This window comes from Ranitomeya imitator, chromosome 6, assembly GCF_032444005.1.
Source record: "Ranitomeya imitator isolate aRanImi1 chromosome 6, aRanImi1.pri, whole genome shotgun sequence".
Classification (NCBI taxonomy): domain Eukaryota; kingdom Metazoa; phylum Chordata; class Amphibia; order Anura; family Dendrobatidae; genus Ranitomeya; species Ranitomeya imitator.
In genome coordinates, this window is record NC_091287.1 from 424,761,116 (window position 1) to 424,778,629 (window position 17,514).

Below are 17,514 nucleotides of genomic sequence, written 5' to 3' on the forward strand. Positions count from 1 at the left end.
CCCTAGACATTTGGGTGATTCTGGACACAGGTGTGGACATGGATATTCAGGGTCTGTGCTCTTCAATGGATAATCTCGTTATTAATGTACAAAAAATTCAAGATACTATTGATCAGAAATCTATGTTAGAACCAAGAATTCCTATTCCTGATTTGATTTGTTTTTTGGAGATAGAACTAAGTTTCTAAGTTTCAAAAATAATTGTAAGCTATTTCTGGCCTTGAAACCTCATTCTTCTGGTAATCCTATTCAACAGGTTTTGATTATTATTTCTTTTTTGCGCGGCGACCCTCAAGACTGGGCATTTTCTCTTGCGCCAGGAGACCCTGCATTGAGTAGTGTCGATGCGTTTTTCCTGGCGCTCGGATTGCTGTACGATGAGCCTAATTCAGTGGATCAGGCTGAGAAAAATTTGCTGGCTTTGTGCCAGGGTCAGGATGATATAGAAGTATATTGTCAGAAATTTAGGAAATGGTCAGTACTCACTCAGTGGAATGAATCTGCGCTGGCAGCTTTGTTCAGAAAGGGTCTCTCTGAGGCTCTTAAGGATGTCATGGTGGGATTTCCTATGCCTGCTGGTTTGAATGAGTCTTTGTCTTTGGCCATTCAGATCGGTCGACGCTTGCGCGAGCGTAAATCTGTGCACCATTTGGCGGTACTGCCTGAGGTTAAACCTGAGCCTATGCAGTGCGATAGGACTATGACTAGAGTTGAACGGCAGGAATACAGACGTCTGAATGGTCTGTGTTTCTACTGTGGTGATTCCACTCATGCTATTTCTGATTGTCCTAAGCGCACTAAGCGGTCCGCTAGGTCTGCCGTCATTGGTACTGTACAGTCCAAATTCCTTCTGTCCATTACCTTGATATGCTCTTTGCCGTCGTTTTCTGTCATGGTGTTTGTGGATTCGGGCGCTGAACTGAATCTGATGGATTTGGATTATGCTAACCGTTGTGGGTTTTTCTTGGAGCCTTTGCGGTGTCCTATTCCATTGAGAGGAATTGATGATACACCTTTGGCCAAGAATAAACCTCAATACTGGGCCCAGCTGACCATGTGCATGGCTCCTGCACATCAGGAAGTTATTCGCTTTCTGGTGTTGCATAATCTGCATGATGTGGTCGTGTTGGGGTTGCCATGGCTACAAACCCATAATCCAGTATTGGATTGGAATTCCATGTCGGTATCCAGCTGGGGTTGTCAGGGGGTACATGGTGATGTTCCATTTTTGTCGATTTCGTCATCCACCCCTTCTGAGGTCCCAGAGTTCTTGTCTGATTATCAGGATGTATTTGAAGAGCCCAAGTCCGATGCTCTACCTCCGCATAGGGATTGTGATTGTGCTATCAATTTGATTCCTGGTAGTAAATTCCCTAAAGGTCGATTATTTAATTTATCCGTGCCCGAACACGCCGCTATGCGCAGTTATGTGAAGGAATCCCTGGAGAAGGGACATTCGCCCATCGTCATCACCACTGGGAGCAGGGTTCTTCTTTGTAGCCAAGAAGGATGGTTCGCTGAGACCGTGTATTGATTACCGCCTTCTTAATAAGATCACTGTTAAATTTCAGTATCCCTTGCCATTGTTATCTGACTTGTTTGCTCGGATTAAGGGGGCTAGTTGGTTCACTAAGATAGATCTTCGTGGTGCGTATAATCTGGTGAGAATCAGGCAAGGAGATGAATGGAAAACTGCATTCAATACGCCCGAGGGTCATTTTGAGTATCTAGTGATGCCGTTCGGACTTGCCAATGCTCCATCTGTTTTTCAGTCTTTTATGCATGACATCTTCCGTGAGTATCTGGACAAATTCCTGATTGTTTACTTGGATGACATTTTGATCTTCTCAGATGATTGGGAGTCTCATGTGAAGCAGGTCAGAATGGTTTTTCAGGTCCTGCGTGCTAACTCTTTGTTTGTGAAGGGATCAAAGTGTCTCTTCGGTGTGCAGAAAGTTTCATTTTTGGGGTTCATCTTTACCCCTTCTACTATCGAGATGGATCCAGTTAAGGTCCAAGCCATCCAGGATTGGATTCAGCCGACATCTCTGAAAAGTCTGCAAAAGTTCCTGGGCTTTGCTAATTTTTATCGTCGCTTCATCTGTAATTTTTCTAGCATTGCCAAACCATTGACCGATTTGACCAAGAAGGGTGCTGATTTGGTTAATTGGTCTTCTGCTGCTGTGGAAGCTTTTCAGGAGTTGAAGCGTCGTTTCTGTTCTGCCCCTGTGTTGTGTCAGCCAGATGTTTCTCTTCCGTTCCAGGTCGAGGTTGATGCTTCTGAGATTGGAGCAGGGGCGGTTTTGTCACAGAGAGGTTCTGATTGCTCAGTGATGAAACCATGTGCTTTCTTTTCCAGGAAGTTTTCGCCCGCTGAGCGTAATTATGATGTGGGCAATCGAGAGTTGCTGGCCATGAAGTGGGCATTCGAGGAGTGGCGTCATTGGCTTGAAGGAGCTAAGCATCGCGTGGTGGTATTGACTGATCATAAGAACTTGACTTATCTCGAGTCTGCCAAGCGCTTGAATCCTAGACAGGCCCGTTGGTCGTTATTTTTTGCCCGCTTCGACTTTGTGATTTCGTACCTTCCGGGCTCTAAAAATGTGAAGGCGGATGCTCTGTCTAGGAGTTTTGTGCCCGACTCTCCGGGTTTATCTGAGCCAGCGGGTATCCTCAAGGAAGGAGTCATTGTGTCTGCCATCTCCCCTGATTTGCGGCGGGTGCTGCAAAAATTTCAGGCGAATAAACCTGATCGTTGTCCAGCAGAGAAACTGTTCGTCCCTGATAGGTGGACTAATAAACTTATCTCTGAACTTCATTGTTCGGTGTTGGCTGGTCATCCTGGAATCTTTGGTACCAGAGAGTTAGTGGCTAGATCCTTCTGGTGGCCATCTCTGTCACGGGATGTACGTACTTTTGTGCAGTCCTGTGGGATTTGTGCTAGGGCTAAGCCCTGCTGTTCTCGTGCCAGTGGGTTGCTTTTGCCCTTGCCGGTCCCAAAGAGGCCTTGGACACATATTTCGATGGATTTCATTTCTGACCTTCCCGTTTCTCAAAAGATGTCAGTCATTTGGGTGGTCTGTGATCGCTTTTCTAAAATGGTCCATCTGGTGCCCTTGGCTAAATTGCCTTCCTCCTCTGATTTGGTGTCTTTGTTCTTTCAGCATGTTGTTCGGTTGCATGGCATTCCTGAGAATATTGTTTCTGACAGAGGTTCCCAGTTTGTTTCAAGGTTTTGGCGAGCCTTTTGTGGTAGGATGGGCATTGACCTATCCTTTTCCTCGGCTTTCCATCCTCAGACTAATGGCCAGACCGAACGAACCAATCAGACCTTGGAAACATATCTGAGATGTTTTGTTTCTGCAGACCAGGATGATTGGGTGTCCTTTTTGCCGTTGGCTGAGTTCGCCCTTAATAATCGGGCCAGCTCGGCTACCTTGGTTTCTCCATTTTTTTGCAATTCTGGGTTCCATCCTCGTTTCTCTTCAGGACAGGTTGAGTCTTCGGACTGTTCTGGTGTGGATTCTGTGGTGGATAGGTTGCAGCAGATCTGGACTCAGGTAGTGGACAATTTGATCTTGTCCCAGGAGAAAGCTCAACTTTTCGCTAATCGCAGACGCCGTGTGGGTCCCCGACTTCGTGTTGGGGATCTGGTTTGGTTATCTTCTCGTCATATTCCTATGAAGGTTTCCTCTCCTAAATTTAAACCTCGTTTTATTGGTCCGTATAGGATTTCTGAGGTTCTCAATCCTGTGTCTTTTCGTTTGACCCTCCCAGACTCCTTTTCCATACATAATGTATTCCATAGGTCGTTGTTGCGGAGATACGTGGCACCTATGGTTCCATCTGTTGAGCCTCCTGCCCCGGTTTTGGTGGAGGGGGAATTGGAGTATATTGTGGAGAAGATTTTGGATTCTCGTGTTTCTAGACGGAAACTCCAGTATCTGGTTAAATGGAAGGGTTATGCTCAGGAAGATAATTCCTGGGTTTTTGCCTCTGATGTTCATGCTTCCGATCTTGTTCGTGCCTTTCATGCGGCTCATCCTGGTCGGCCTGGGGGCTCTGGTGAGGGTTCGGTGACCCCTCCTCAAGGGGGGGGTACTGTTGTGAATTCTGTGGCTGAATTCACTCCTGTGGTCACAAGTGGTACTGCAGCTTCTGAGCTTCCTCCCTCAGGTGTTCTGGTGAGCTCGTTAACTGCTTCATTACTTAACTCCGCCTGATGCTGCTATCCTTGCTCCTTGTCAATGTTTCAGTGTTGGATCTGAGCTTCTCCTGGTTGTTCCTGTGACCTGCTGCTCTGTATAGCTAAGTGCTTTTTGCTTTTTTTGTTGCTTTTTTTCTGTCCAGCTTGTCTTTTGTTTTGCTGGAAGCTCTGAGACGCAAGGGGTGTACCGCCGTGCCGTTAGTTCGGCACGGTGGGTTTTTTTTTGCCCCCTTTGCGTGGTTTTGCTTTAGGGTTTTTTTGTAGACTGCAAAGTTTGCTTTACTGTCCTCGCTCTGTCCTAGAATATCGGGCCCCACTTTGCTGAATCTATTTCATCCCTACGTTTTGTCTTTTCATCTTACTCACAGTCATTATATGTGGGGGGCTGCCTTTTCCTTTGGGGAATTTCTCTGGGGCAAGTCAGGCCTATTTTTCTATCTTCAGGCTAGCTAGTTTCTTAGGCTGTGCCGAGTTGCCTAGGTAGTTGTTAGGCGCAATCCACAGCCGCTTTTAGTTGTGTTTAGGATAGGATCAGGTGTGCAGTCTACAGAGTTTCCACGTCTCAGAGCTCGTTCTTGTATTTTTGGGTATTTGTCAGATCACTGTGTGCGCTCTGATCGCTAAGCACACTGTGTTTCTGGACTGCCTTCATAACACCTGTCATTAGCAAACATAACACCTAGCATCCAATTTACATCAGATTCCAATGCGATTGCTATCTGATATTAACATAAGCTTTTACATAGAGAATTGCTCTATGTCATTTACACATCGTTATCAAAGAAATATTTGCCAAAACATACGACAGAAGAAAAAAGTTTTTTTTTTTTTTAAATTTGCAAAAATTACTATATTTCTGTTTTTTTTAGTCTAGATGGGGTGCAGAGTGTACATTAACGAGAAAAAAAATGAACTTTTTTGAATTTACCAAATGGCTGCAATGAAACAAAGAGTGAAAAATCTAAAGGGTCTGAATACTTTCCGTACCCACTGTATATATGTGGGTGTGTCAATGACATCTATATATCTATCTATTCTAACCTGTCACACTGATTTTACTGTACTCCGCACATGAATTGCCGGCTTTTCAAAAGGACAATGGTGAGAAAAAAGAAAAAGTCGGACAGCACTCGCATGGTTCGAGTGCGGTGTGTGTTTTTTCTCGCACCCATAGGCTTACATAGGTAAGTCTCAGCCAAGTCTCGGTACCAATTGGCACCACTGCGATTTCATATCTTTTAATCAACTATGTCTAAATGACCTGAGTGTCTCGCAAGACCGCTAAATCATCTAGGTAATTTCGCAATGCATCCTGGGAATGGAAGATGGCAGCAGCCGTGCGTCTATCGCCGGAGCTTCGCTGGATCCCCAGGGGTGAGTATATAACTTTTTTATTTTAATTATTTTTTTTTTTTTTTTTTTTTTTTTAACAGGGATATGGTGCCCACAATGCTGTATACTATGTGGGCTGTGTTAGATACAGTGTAGCTCTATGCTGTATACTACATAGGCAGTGTTATATACTGTAAGCTGTGTGATATAATCCGTGGGCTGTGCCAGATATTACATGGCCACTGTTATATACTGTGTGGGCAGTGTTATATACTAGGTGACAGGGCAATATACTACGTGGCTGGGCAATATACTACGTGGCTCTGTGTTGTATACTACATCGCTGGGCAATATACTACGTGGCTGGGCAATATACTACATGGCTGGGCAATATACTACGTGGCTCTGTGCTGTATACTACATCGCTGGGCAACATACTACGTGGCTCTGTGCTGTATACTACGTGGCTGGGCAATATACTACGTGGCTCTGTGCTGTATACTACATCGCTGGGCAATATACTACGTGGCTGGGCAATATACTACGTGGCTCTGTGCTGTATACTACATCGCTGGGCGACATACTACGTGGCTCTGTGCTGTATACTACGTGGCTGGGCAATATACTACGTGGCTCTGTGCTGTATACTACATCGCTGGGCAATATACTACGTGGCTCTGCTGTATACTACATCGCTGGGCAATATACTACGTGGCTGGGCAATATACTACGTGGCTGGGCAATATACTACGTGGCTGGCCAATATACTACGTGGCTGGCCAATATACTACATGGACATGCATATTCTTGAATACCCAATGCGTTAGAATCGGGCCACCATCTAGTACATATATATATTTCATACAGCGCAAGATAGAAGAAAAGCTGGTAATTCAATTGTCGGCTTTTGCTATCTCCTTCCAAAACCCAACATGATATGGGACATGGTTTACATACAGTAAACCATCTCATATCCCTTATTTTTTTTCCATATTCCTCACTACTAATGTTAGTAGAGTGTGTGCAAAATTTGGGGGTTTTAGCTGTTAAAATAAAGGGTTAATTCACGGAAAAAACCTGGGCGTGGGCTCCCACGCAATTTTCTCAGCCAGAGTGAGAAAGCCAGTGACTGAGGGCAGATATTAATAGCCTAGAGAGGGACCATGGTTATTGCCCCCCCCCCCCGGCTAAAAACATCTGCCCCCAGCCACCCCAGAAAAGGCACATCTGTAAGATGCGCCTATATTCTGGCACTTGGCCACTCTCTTCCCACTCCCGAGTAGCTGTGGGATATGGGGTAACAAAGGTTAATGTCACCTTGCTATTGTAAGGTGACATTAAGCTGGTTAATAATGGAGATGTGTCTATAAGACACCTATCCATTATTAATCCAATAGTAGTAAATGGTTAATAAAACACATACACATTAGGAAAATAGTATTTTATTGAAATAAAGACACAGGGTGTTGTAATAGTTTCTTATACTCTTAATCTAAATGACTACCCTGGTTCTGTAAAAGAAAAAAAAAAAGAAAAAAGCAACAATATCCCATACCTTTCCGGTGCTCAGTCACTTCCCATGCTGTAAATCCATCTGAAGGGGTTACAAAAAATTTACATCCAGGAGCCTGCTAAGGCAGCTGTGCTCCTGACTGTAAAATCTGGGGAATGAATTGAAAGCAGGCGAATGTAGCTACCTAGACTTGCGGTGCTGCGCCCCCTGCTGGTATAAACTCATATGAACTCTAGCGAGGGAATTTTTCTGAATATTTTCTCACGCTAGAGTTCATATGAGTTTATACCGCCTGCATCTATTGCGGGAACATGTCAGCTGTTGAAAATAGCTGACATGTCGTGGCTTTGAGGTGGGCTCACCACCGGAGCCCATCTCAAAGTGGGGCTTCTAACGTCGGACGCACTATCCCGTCCAACATCAGAAAGGGATTAAATCTATAATATAACGCTGGGAGCGTCACGCTGACCGAAGCTTTTATAGATTGAGTAAACGTGACGCGCCTGCGCAGTCTGAACCCCACAGAGTGATGAGAACTGGAGATCGCGGTATGCATAAGCACTGAAAGCATACCATGATCTCTCCGGTGCCCGCAGCTCTTCCTGTGTTCAGCGGTCACGTGGTACTACTCATTAAAGTAATGAAGACACAAAAGAGAATAGTAAAACCAAAAACACTCAGTTTGAAAAAAATGTTGCAGTAATCCGCAAGTGCTAGTAAAAGATGTAAAAAACAGGGTATTTGGTTGATACGTTTTTTGCAAAAAATGTATACTAAGCTGCTCTACCAATCTTCACGGTATACCCTTATCAGAGCAGTCCTAACTAATGTATGCAATCCCTATCTGATGTATTTAAAAACCTGATCATCTGTATATAACCTGTGTGAACAGGGTTCAGAGAGGAAAAATCCATGTGTGCATACAGGGTAGAACAGCTTTTGTGCAGATAGCCCAAGAGGAGTGGTGGAACTCCCCAGTCTTGTAGACACAAGAGAACAATTATGGAAACAGGAACACATGGGCTACTTGCACAGTGAACAAGTCTGTATGATCATGTTCACACACCACCAAGAAACCTGAAGACACAAAAGAGAATAGTAAAACCAAAAACACTCAGTTTGAAAAAATGTTGCAGTAATCCGCAAGTGCTAGTAAAAGATGTAAAAAACAGGGTATTTGGTTGATACGTTTTTTGCAAAAAATGTATACTAAGCTGCTCTACCAATCTTCACGGTATACCCTTATCAGAGCAGTCCTAACTAATGTATGCAATCCCTATCTGATGTATTTAAAAACCTGATCATCTGTATATAACCTGTGTGAACAGGGTTCAGAGAGGAAAAATCCATGTGTGGTAGATTGGTAGAGCAGCTTAGTATACATTTTTTGCAAAAAACGTATCAACGAAATACCCTGTTTTTTACATCTTTTACTAGCACTTGCGGATTACTGCAACATTTTTTCAAACTGAGTGTTTTTGGTTTTACTATTCTCTTTTGTGTCTTCAGGTTTCTTGGTGGTGTGTGAACATGATCATACAGACTTGTTCACTGTGCAAGTAGCCCATGTGTTCCTGTTTCCATCATTAAAGTAATGAATATGGACGCATATTCAATACTTTAATAAGCGGTACCATGTCACAGCGAGAGGACCCGAAAGACACAGCGGTGCGCAGTGGAGGAACTGGGACAGGTGAATATTGCAAGTGCCGGGGGCCTGAGCCAGTGGCGACACCGGCACCTGACCCCCATAGCGTGCCGATGTCCCCTCCTGCTCAGACCCCCGGCACCCCTCCCCCAGCGGTGAGAGGCGAATATGTCATTTTTTTTTATTGCAGCAGCATACGGGGCATACTATGCTATGGAGCATCTCATGGGGCCATCAACCTTTATGGAATAGCATACGGGGCATACTATGCTATGGAGCATCTTATGGGGCCATCAACTTTTATTGAACATTATATGGGGCACTAGATGGTGGCCCGATTCTAACGCATCGGGTATTCTAGAATATGTATGTATGTATATAGCAGCCACATAGTATATAGCACAGGCCACGTAGTATATAGGAGTACTACATGGCCTGTGGTATATACCATGTGGCTGCTATATACATACATACATATTGTAGAATACCCGATGCGTTAATATAGGCCACGCAGTAAACACAGCCCACGTAGTATATAACACAGCCCACACAGTATACAGCAGCCATGCAGTATATAGCAGCCACGCAGTATATAACAGCCCACGTAGTATGTAACAATGGCCACGTAATATATAGCACAGCCCACATAGTATCTAACAGTGGCCACATAGTATATAGCACGCAGTATAGAACACAGCCACGTAGTATATAACACTGCCCATGTAGTATATAGCAGCCATATAGTATATAACGCAGCCCACGCAGTATAGAACACAGCCCACATAGTATCTAACACTGACCAGGTAGTATATAGCAGCCACGCGATATCTAAAACAGCCCACGTAGTATTTAGCAGTGTGGGCACCATATCCCTGTTAAAAAAAAATTGTAAAAATAAAAAAAATAGTTATATACTCACCCGCCTGCGGGATCCAGCGAACCTCTGGCGATGCGCGCGCGGCTGCCGCCATCTTTCGTTCCCAGGATGCATTGCGAAATTACCCAGATCACTTAGCGGTCTCGCAAGACCGCTAAGTCTTCTGGGCAATTTTGCAATGCATCTCTGGGATCGGAAGCTGGCTGGCTGGCTGGCTTAGGCAGCATCAATAGTAAAAACTTGGTCACAGGGTTAATAGCGGCTGTAACGAGTTACCCACGGCATAACGCGGTCCGTTACCGCTGGCATTAACCCTGTGTGAGCGTTCACTGGAGGGGAGTATGGAGCGGACGCTAACTGCGGGGAGTATGGAGCGGGCGCCGGGCACTGACTGCAGGGGAGTAGGGAGGGACTAATCGGACTGTGGCCGTCGCTGATTGGTCGTGGCAGCCATGACAGGCAGCTGGCGAGACCAATCAGCGACTTGCATTTCCATGACATTTCCATGACAGACAGAGGCTGCGACCAATGAATATCCGTGACAGACAGACAGAAGGAAGTGACCCTTAGACAATTATATAGTAGATACATAATATGCTATGGAGAATCTTATGGGGCCATCAACCTTTATGGAGCAGCATACGGGGCAAATTATGCTATGGAGCATCTTATGGAGCCATTATTAGCCTTTGTGCAGCATTATATGGGGCGTATTTTGTATGGAGCATCTTATGGGGCTCCTGATTCAATATTGATATTCAAAAACATTTAACCTACTGATGTCTCAGTGAATTTTACTTTTATTGGTATCTATTTTTATTTTTGAAATTTACCAGTAGCGGCTGCACTTCCCACTCTTGGTTTATTCTCGAGTCAATAAGCTTTTCCAGTTTTTTGTGGCAAAATTAGGGGTCTCGGCTTATAATCGGGTCGTCTTATACTCGAGTATATACGGTACCTATCTGGTATTGCCGCAGGGTTTCTTCGGGCTGGAAGTCGGGACATGCATCCTCCGTCAGAAATGGCGCATGCGTACAGCGCACTTCAGGCACCATTTTGTAAGGTACGCATCCGGAGATGTGGATTGTGGCCCAGGAGGGTTGTGGTCCCGGAATCGGCGCCTGCGCAGCCCGTGCTTTCCGGCGCCATTTTAATATACTGAATATATAAAATACCACAGCGAAGCAATAGAGCCACTTTCTGCTGAAAATATATAGAAAATACATCAGCGCAGCAAGCCAGTGACTTTTTACTGCACATGACAGAATGGGAGCGCAGGATGGGGGCAGCACATACCAGAATGGGGGCGCAGGATGGGAGGACATGACAGCATGGAGGTGTGGGATGGGAGCACCACATGACAGGATAGGGCGCAGGATGGGAGCACGACATGACAGGATGGGAGCACATGACAGGATTGGTGCGCAGGAAGGGAGCACATGAAAGGATGAGGGCACAGGAATAGAGTAGCACATGACAAGAGGGAGGAGCCGAAAACAGGATGAGGGCGCAGGATCTGGGCTGCACATGACAGAAAGGGAGCAGCATATGACAGGATGGGGGGCAAGCTGGTAGCAGCACATGACAAGATTAGGGGGCAGGATGGAAGCAGCACATACCAGGATGGAGACCATATACCAGGATGGAGACCATATACCAATATAAATGCTCGCCACCTGGGCGTAGAATGGGTTCAATGGCTAGTTAAAAATAATGCAGCAAACGTAATGGAAATTTTCCAGAAAGGTGTGAATACTAGGCTGTCCCCAGTACATCTACAGTTCTCAGCACCTTTCAACCAAATGATTTATTTATAGAACTACATGGATGGATATTAAAAGTGCAGCTCCTTTAGAAAGAAAACTCTAGGATATATTAATGTTGTGGATGGGAGCAGTCAAGAACATGCATGTTTTTTTCCAAAGTTCTCAATGGAAGCCAAGTTTACTTTCTAGATCTTTTCGTCCAATTCATCATTTGGGACTTTTTCACAAATTTCTCAACATTTCAGAGAATGGTGTGACTTTTTGAACCATAAAGTCACAAAGCAGGTTAGAGGCAAAAGTACAGGGCATTTACGCAATTTTGATTAATTTTGCACAGAAAAATAAATAAAAAGTCAAATGGTTAAAAAATAAATAAATAAATTGCAAATGGAGAAAGCAGCCACCTCTCTTCAAATTTGTGGCAAGTGGTGGCAGTGCCTTTAAATGTGTCATGCGCCTCATACTCCCTCCCACCCCCTCATCAAGACTGGCTTGAGAAAAAAACAAAAAGTTCTGCAAAAAAAATAATAATAATAAGTCACATCAATAGCACAGCAAATAAAAACTTTCTAAAGTAATAATAAACGCATAATAAACACAGCTACACTGGTCTGGTCCTAAAAGCTTAAAATATGCTGACCGCGAATCAGTTACACAATAGATTGCAGTTGTGCTACATCACAAAACGAACAGCTGAATGCAGACTAATAAGCTGGGGCTACACGGCAACATTGGCCGCAACACAAATCGCAAGGTCATGCAAGTGAATGAGGTCACATCAACACCCCTAGGGTACCGCTCGCATTATGTAACAAGCAAGTTGTAAAAAGTTGTGCCCAGTTGGATATTTAGTGATTTCATTTACCTGCATTATACTGTGAACTAGCAGTGGCAGGAAGTGAACTTTGGGCGAGTTACCTTTGTAGACTCAGCTTTAAAACGGGGACTTTTCAATGCATTATGTAAGGCCTGTTATTTCCTGGTGCTGTAAATGTAAATATATATATATGTCTATGTAAGTTTTAGGCAGATGTGGAAAAAATGCTGCACAGTAACAATGCTTTAAAAAGTTATCAGTATTAAAAGTTTATTTTTATCAATTAACAAAATACAGAATGAACAAAAAAGAAATTGAGAATATTAAAATTTGATATTGATTTACGGTAATTTAAAACAAATTATATCTATATGTGCTGTGACTGACCTTTGCATTCAAAAGAGCATTAATCCTAGGTACACTTGCACTCAGTTTTTGAATAAACCTGACAGAGTGCTTGTACAAAACATCTTGCAGAATTAAATACAGATCTTCCGTAAATGTACGCTAGAGCAAATCCTCCAGATTCTTCATGCAATCCAAGACAAAGTCGATGATGTTGAATTCAGGGCTCTGTAGAGGCCATATCATCACTTCCAAAACTTATTATTCTTCTCTACACAGAAGATGGTGGCAGTCAGTGAATCATTTGGCTGATGGTGGCGGCGTGTTCGCGACGGTGTTCCGCTGGTGGTACCGCGCAAGAGGCTGCATACGGTGTAGTGTGTGTGTGTGTGTGTGTGTGTGTGTGTGTGTGTGTGTGTGTGTGTGTGTGTGTGTGTGTGTGTGTGTGTGTGTGTGTGTTTTGCGACGGTGTTCCGCTGGTGGTGCCGCGTAAGGGACTGGTACCACCAGCAGTTTCCATATTGAGACACCCATCACTTGGGTGTCCCAATATGGAGGTCGGTGAACTTCCGCCGCTTGGAATTCTGGGATTCGGAACACATCTGGACAAAACAGGATGTGAAGACATTACAATGTAAGTATATATTAAGATAGCAATATAATGAATATGTTTTCGTAAACAGCTGAAATGCCGAAATTTTAGTCACTGTCCAAATATTATGAACCCAACTCTACATCAGCCTAAAAAAAAATAAAATAAAAAAAAAAAAGATGGGGGTAGGGGAGGAGATATTGCTCACCTAATGGAGTTGTGATTGTCACAACTCCAATAAAAGCCTGGGTTACAATCATCTGCAATTCAAAACAATCATAAATGTTTTATCAAATGGTACCAAGGAAAAGTTGCATGTACCACAAAAAAAAAAAAAAAAAAATAGGGCTATTACAATTTGGCAAAAAAAAAAAAAGGGCCCTTTTATCAGTGTATTATAAAAGACTACATACATTTTGCATCACCATAGTTCTACTAACCTACAGAATAATATTAATACTTTGTGCCGCAGTGAATAGTGTAAAATCTGAATTGCAAAAATTGCTATTTTGTTAACATCCTTCCTGATAAAGAGTTACCGTAATAAAGGTTTGTAATAAGTTATATGTATCCCAAAACGATCCCACGGCCAAATACAACTCATCACGAAAAACAAACAAGCCCCATGACCAAGTCGCTGACAAAATAACAGAGTTATGGCTCCTGGAGGATGACAAAAGGTGAAGATAAAAAAAAAATGGCTAGTCAAAAGTGACTGACTAGAAGGGGTTAATATTCCAATATCACCAATACAGTAGTTTCATGGCTATAAATCCCCAGTGTCCAGAGCGCAGTCCTGTCTTACTGTTGTGCTCCTGAATACAGTGGACACATAAGTGCAGGTCTATTGTTCTCCTTATATCGGAATATTACACAACGACCCCGCTCTATATTGTGCCAATGAGCACACAGCGCGTCATATCAGACAAGGCCTTGACATACAGTCGGAGGAACGTGAAACGGACAATGACCTGTGTTTATCAGACTCCAGAGCACTATTATGTCACACTGAAAATAACACATTGCTAAAGTGGAAAAGGTGTTTTCTGGCTGGAGACAGATTTCTGCAGTCATTCTACGTCACTGAGGATAGCCAAATCCTGGCAGACTGCGATAAATGCCATCACAACTTCTTTAATTTCCAGGGCGCGTTGTTGGTAACAATCCTGCAATTATGTGATTCTCACAGCTGGTGTAACGTGACGACTAGATTCTCATCCGCTTTTTTCAATGTACTTTTGACAGAAACACAGAGTAATCTAATCAGCACATGACCACAACTGTGAGAATCGCATAATTGTGGTAATGAGAGCGCCAACTTGTGCTGAGAATAAAGGGAAACCATGACACAGTGACTGCAGGGTCCACAAAACAGTAAATTATGAGTCTGTGAAATTTCCCGGCCTCAGCGCCCCTCGGCAAGCCCGGCCTCAGCGGCCCTAGTCCCGCGAAAAGCCATGGGTCAGCGCCCCTAGTCCCGCGACAAGCCCGGCCTCAGCGCCCCTAGTCCCGCGACAAGCCCGGCCTCAGCGCCCCTAGTCCCGCGACAAGCCCGGCCTCAGCGCCCCTAGTCCCGCGACAAGCCCGGCCTCAGCGCCCCTAGTCCCGCGACAAGCCCGGCCTCAGCGCCCCTAGTCCCGCGACAAGCCCGGCCTCAGCGCCCCTAGTCCCGCGACAAGCCCGGCCTCAGCGCCCCTAGTCCCGCGACAAGCCCGGCCTCAGCGCCCCTAGTCCCGCGACAAGCCCGGCCTCAGCGCCCCTAGTCCCGCGACAAGCTTGGGGTCAGCGCCCCTAGTCCCGCGACAAGCCCGGCCTCAGCGCCCCTAGTCCCGCGACAAGCCCGGCCTCAGCGCCCCTAGTCCCGCGACAAGCCCGGCCTCAGCGCCCCTAGTCCCGCGACAAGCCCGGCCTCAGCGCCCCTAGTCCAGCGACAAGCCCGGCCTCAGCGCCCCTAGTCCCGCGACAAGCCTGGCCTCAGCGCCCCTAGTCCCGCGACAAGCCCGGCCTCAGCGCCCCTAGTCCCGCGACAAGCCCGGCCTCAGCGCCCCTAGTCCCGCGACAAGCCCGGCCTCAGCGCCCCTAGTCCCGCGACAAGCCCGGCCTCAGCGCCCCTAGTCCCGCGACAAGCCCGGCCTCAGCGCCCCTAGTTCCGCGACAAGCCTGGGGTCAGCGCCCCTAGTCCCACGACAAGCCCGGCCTCAGCGCCCCTAGTCCCACGAAAAGCTTGGGGTCAGCGCCCCTAGTCCCGCGACAAGCCCGGCCTCAGTGCCCCTCTTCGCCTAGTGAAATGAAAAGTTATTTGACTGGAGCTCAGAAAACACCTTATGAGTGCAGTGGAATTTCCTGGTGTCACCAGCCCTCGTTCCACAACAGCCCAACATCACCACCCTTCGGTATCACTGCCCCTCGTCCCCCAATAGCCCAGCATCACCGCTCCTCGTCCCATAACAGCTCGGTGTCACTGTTCCTCGCCCCACGACAGCCCTGCGTCACTAAGTCAACTGACAAAAAAACTGACACAAATCTGCCTGTAGCACACGTGGATTTTGTGGCCAAACCTGGTTCCTACACTTCACTTGTTCCACCCCACCATAGGTTCAGATCAGTACAATGGGGTCCATCAAGTTTTCGCCTTTCACAGAATTCAAAATTTGTGGCCGGACTAGAATTTGACAGGTTTATTGCTTTCCTCACTCCACTGCATCACAGGTGGACAGTATCTGTTTCCATTTAATACCTTACGGATCCTTGCTGATGTAATGGGGCCCCAGGCAGTGTTTCTGTCCACTACACGATGGCCGACATTGTTACACACTTTATAAGTTGTCATGCTGCATTATAGCTACCACGGATGGATGAGATTAGAAACACATGGCTGCTTTCTTCCAAAATTGCTCCACACCTGTACAGTGTCATTGCCCCTCTACCCTATGTGCATCAGTACTGCTGAGCTGCAATACCAGACATGACCCATGAACAGGAGTGGCGCCCTCTCCCGTGGGCCGGACAGGAGTGGCGCCCTCTCCCGTGGGCAGGACTGGAGGGGCGCCCTCTCCCGTGGGCAGGACTGGAGGGGCGCCCTCTCCCGTGGGCAGGACTGGAGGGGCGCCCTCTCCCGTGGGCCGGACTGGAGTGGCGCCCTCTCCCGTGGGCCGGACTGGAGGGGCGCCCTCTCCCGTGGGCAGGACTGGAGGGGCGCCCTCTCCCGTGGGCAGGACTGGAGGGGCGCCCTCTCCCGTGGGCAGGACTGGAGGGGCGCCCTCTCCCGTGGGCAGGACTGGAGGGGCGCCCTCTCCCGTGGGCAGGACTGGAGTGGCGCCCTCTCCCGTGGGCAGGACTGGAGTGGCGCCCTCTCCCGTGGGCAGGACTGGAGGGGCGCCCTCTCCCGTGGGCAGGACTGGAGGGGCGCCCTCTCCCGTGGGCCGGACTGGAGGGGCGCCCTCTCCCGCAGGCAGGACAGGAGTGGCGCCCTCTCCCGCGGGCTGGACAGGAGCGGCGCCCTCTCCCATGGGCGGCAGCCATGTTTATCTAATCCTCTTCGACCAACAACCAATCAGCTGCCAGCTTACATGTTGCAGTTGCTAAGGGCATGAGAGAAGGGACCCGCCTGGCTGCCATGGCCGTGCCTGCACATCCCCTTCCCCCACGGCACCAGCTACACACGATCACGTCATCTGCCTTATGCCCCGTATAACACATTACGTCACACCACCAAGTAAATGCTATGACGTCACCAGCAGCGCGTGCTCCGCGCACAAGGCCACTGCACAACAATAGGAGGAAAGTTTTCTTCGCCGCCGCCATCAGCAGCTTCACCTGACAGCTGTGCGCCAGCACCGCGATCTCTGTGCGCCGGCTGCCCGCACACACAATGCCGTCATACGGCGAACGGGGGAGAAGCCGCTAACTGCGCCACAAGCTGCAGGAGGGAGGAGTAACACCGACATCTCCCCAACTCCACACAACTCACCATGAGCGGCCAGCCGGCGTGCTCGTACACCGCGGCGTGCAGGCTCCGTCTGCGGCCCGGGAGCGGCGGGCTGGTGACTGTGAGGGCAGCGGTGCGGGCGGCGGGCACGGGGCTGCGGCGCACACACAGGCCCGAGTGCCCGGACTCGGTATGTTTTGATGTGCGCGGTGCACTCTGGGAAGCTTTTAGGGGGTGAACAGCTGAGAGGATGTAAACAGTGTAGCAACGTGACCGGCTACAGCGAGCGCCAATCACTGCGCGACTATTCCAGGCCGAAGGTGGTGACGTCACAGACAGGGGCGGGGACTGCTTATGTAATTAGCGGCTACACTGTGCTGTTTAGTGCCCTCCGCCGGAGTGTGAGGCGGGGTAGGTACTGTGCGCCTGTGCGGGGCTCGTGCTGGCAGCGCTCCGAGCGTCCGCTGCCGGTCTGTCACCTCCGCCCCC

At 47.3% G+C, this 17,514-nt stretch overlaps 1 protein-coding gene across 2 annotated transcripts in view; it reads right to left on the bottom strand.

Moving 5' to 3' along the window:
• Positions 1–17,206, bottom strand: part of PCMTD1 (protein-L-isoaspartate (D-aspartate) O-methyltransferase domain containing 1) — a 63,412-nt gene extending 46,206 nt beyond the window's left edge. For both annotated transcript variants that reach the window (XM_069731330.1, XM_069731329.1), the window contains exon 1: positions 17,068–17,206. The gene's annotated coding sequence lies outside the window, so the exon portion shown is untranslated. The remainder of the gene's footprint in view (positions 1–17,067) is intronic.
• Positions 17,207–17,514: the final 308 nt, after the last annotated feature.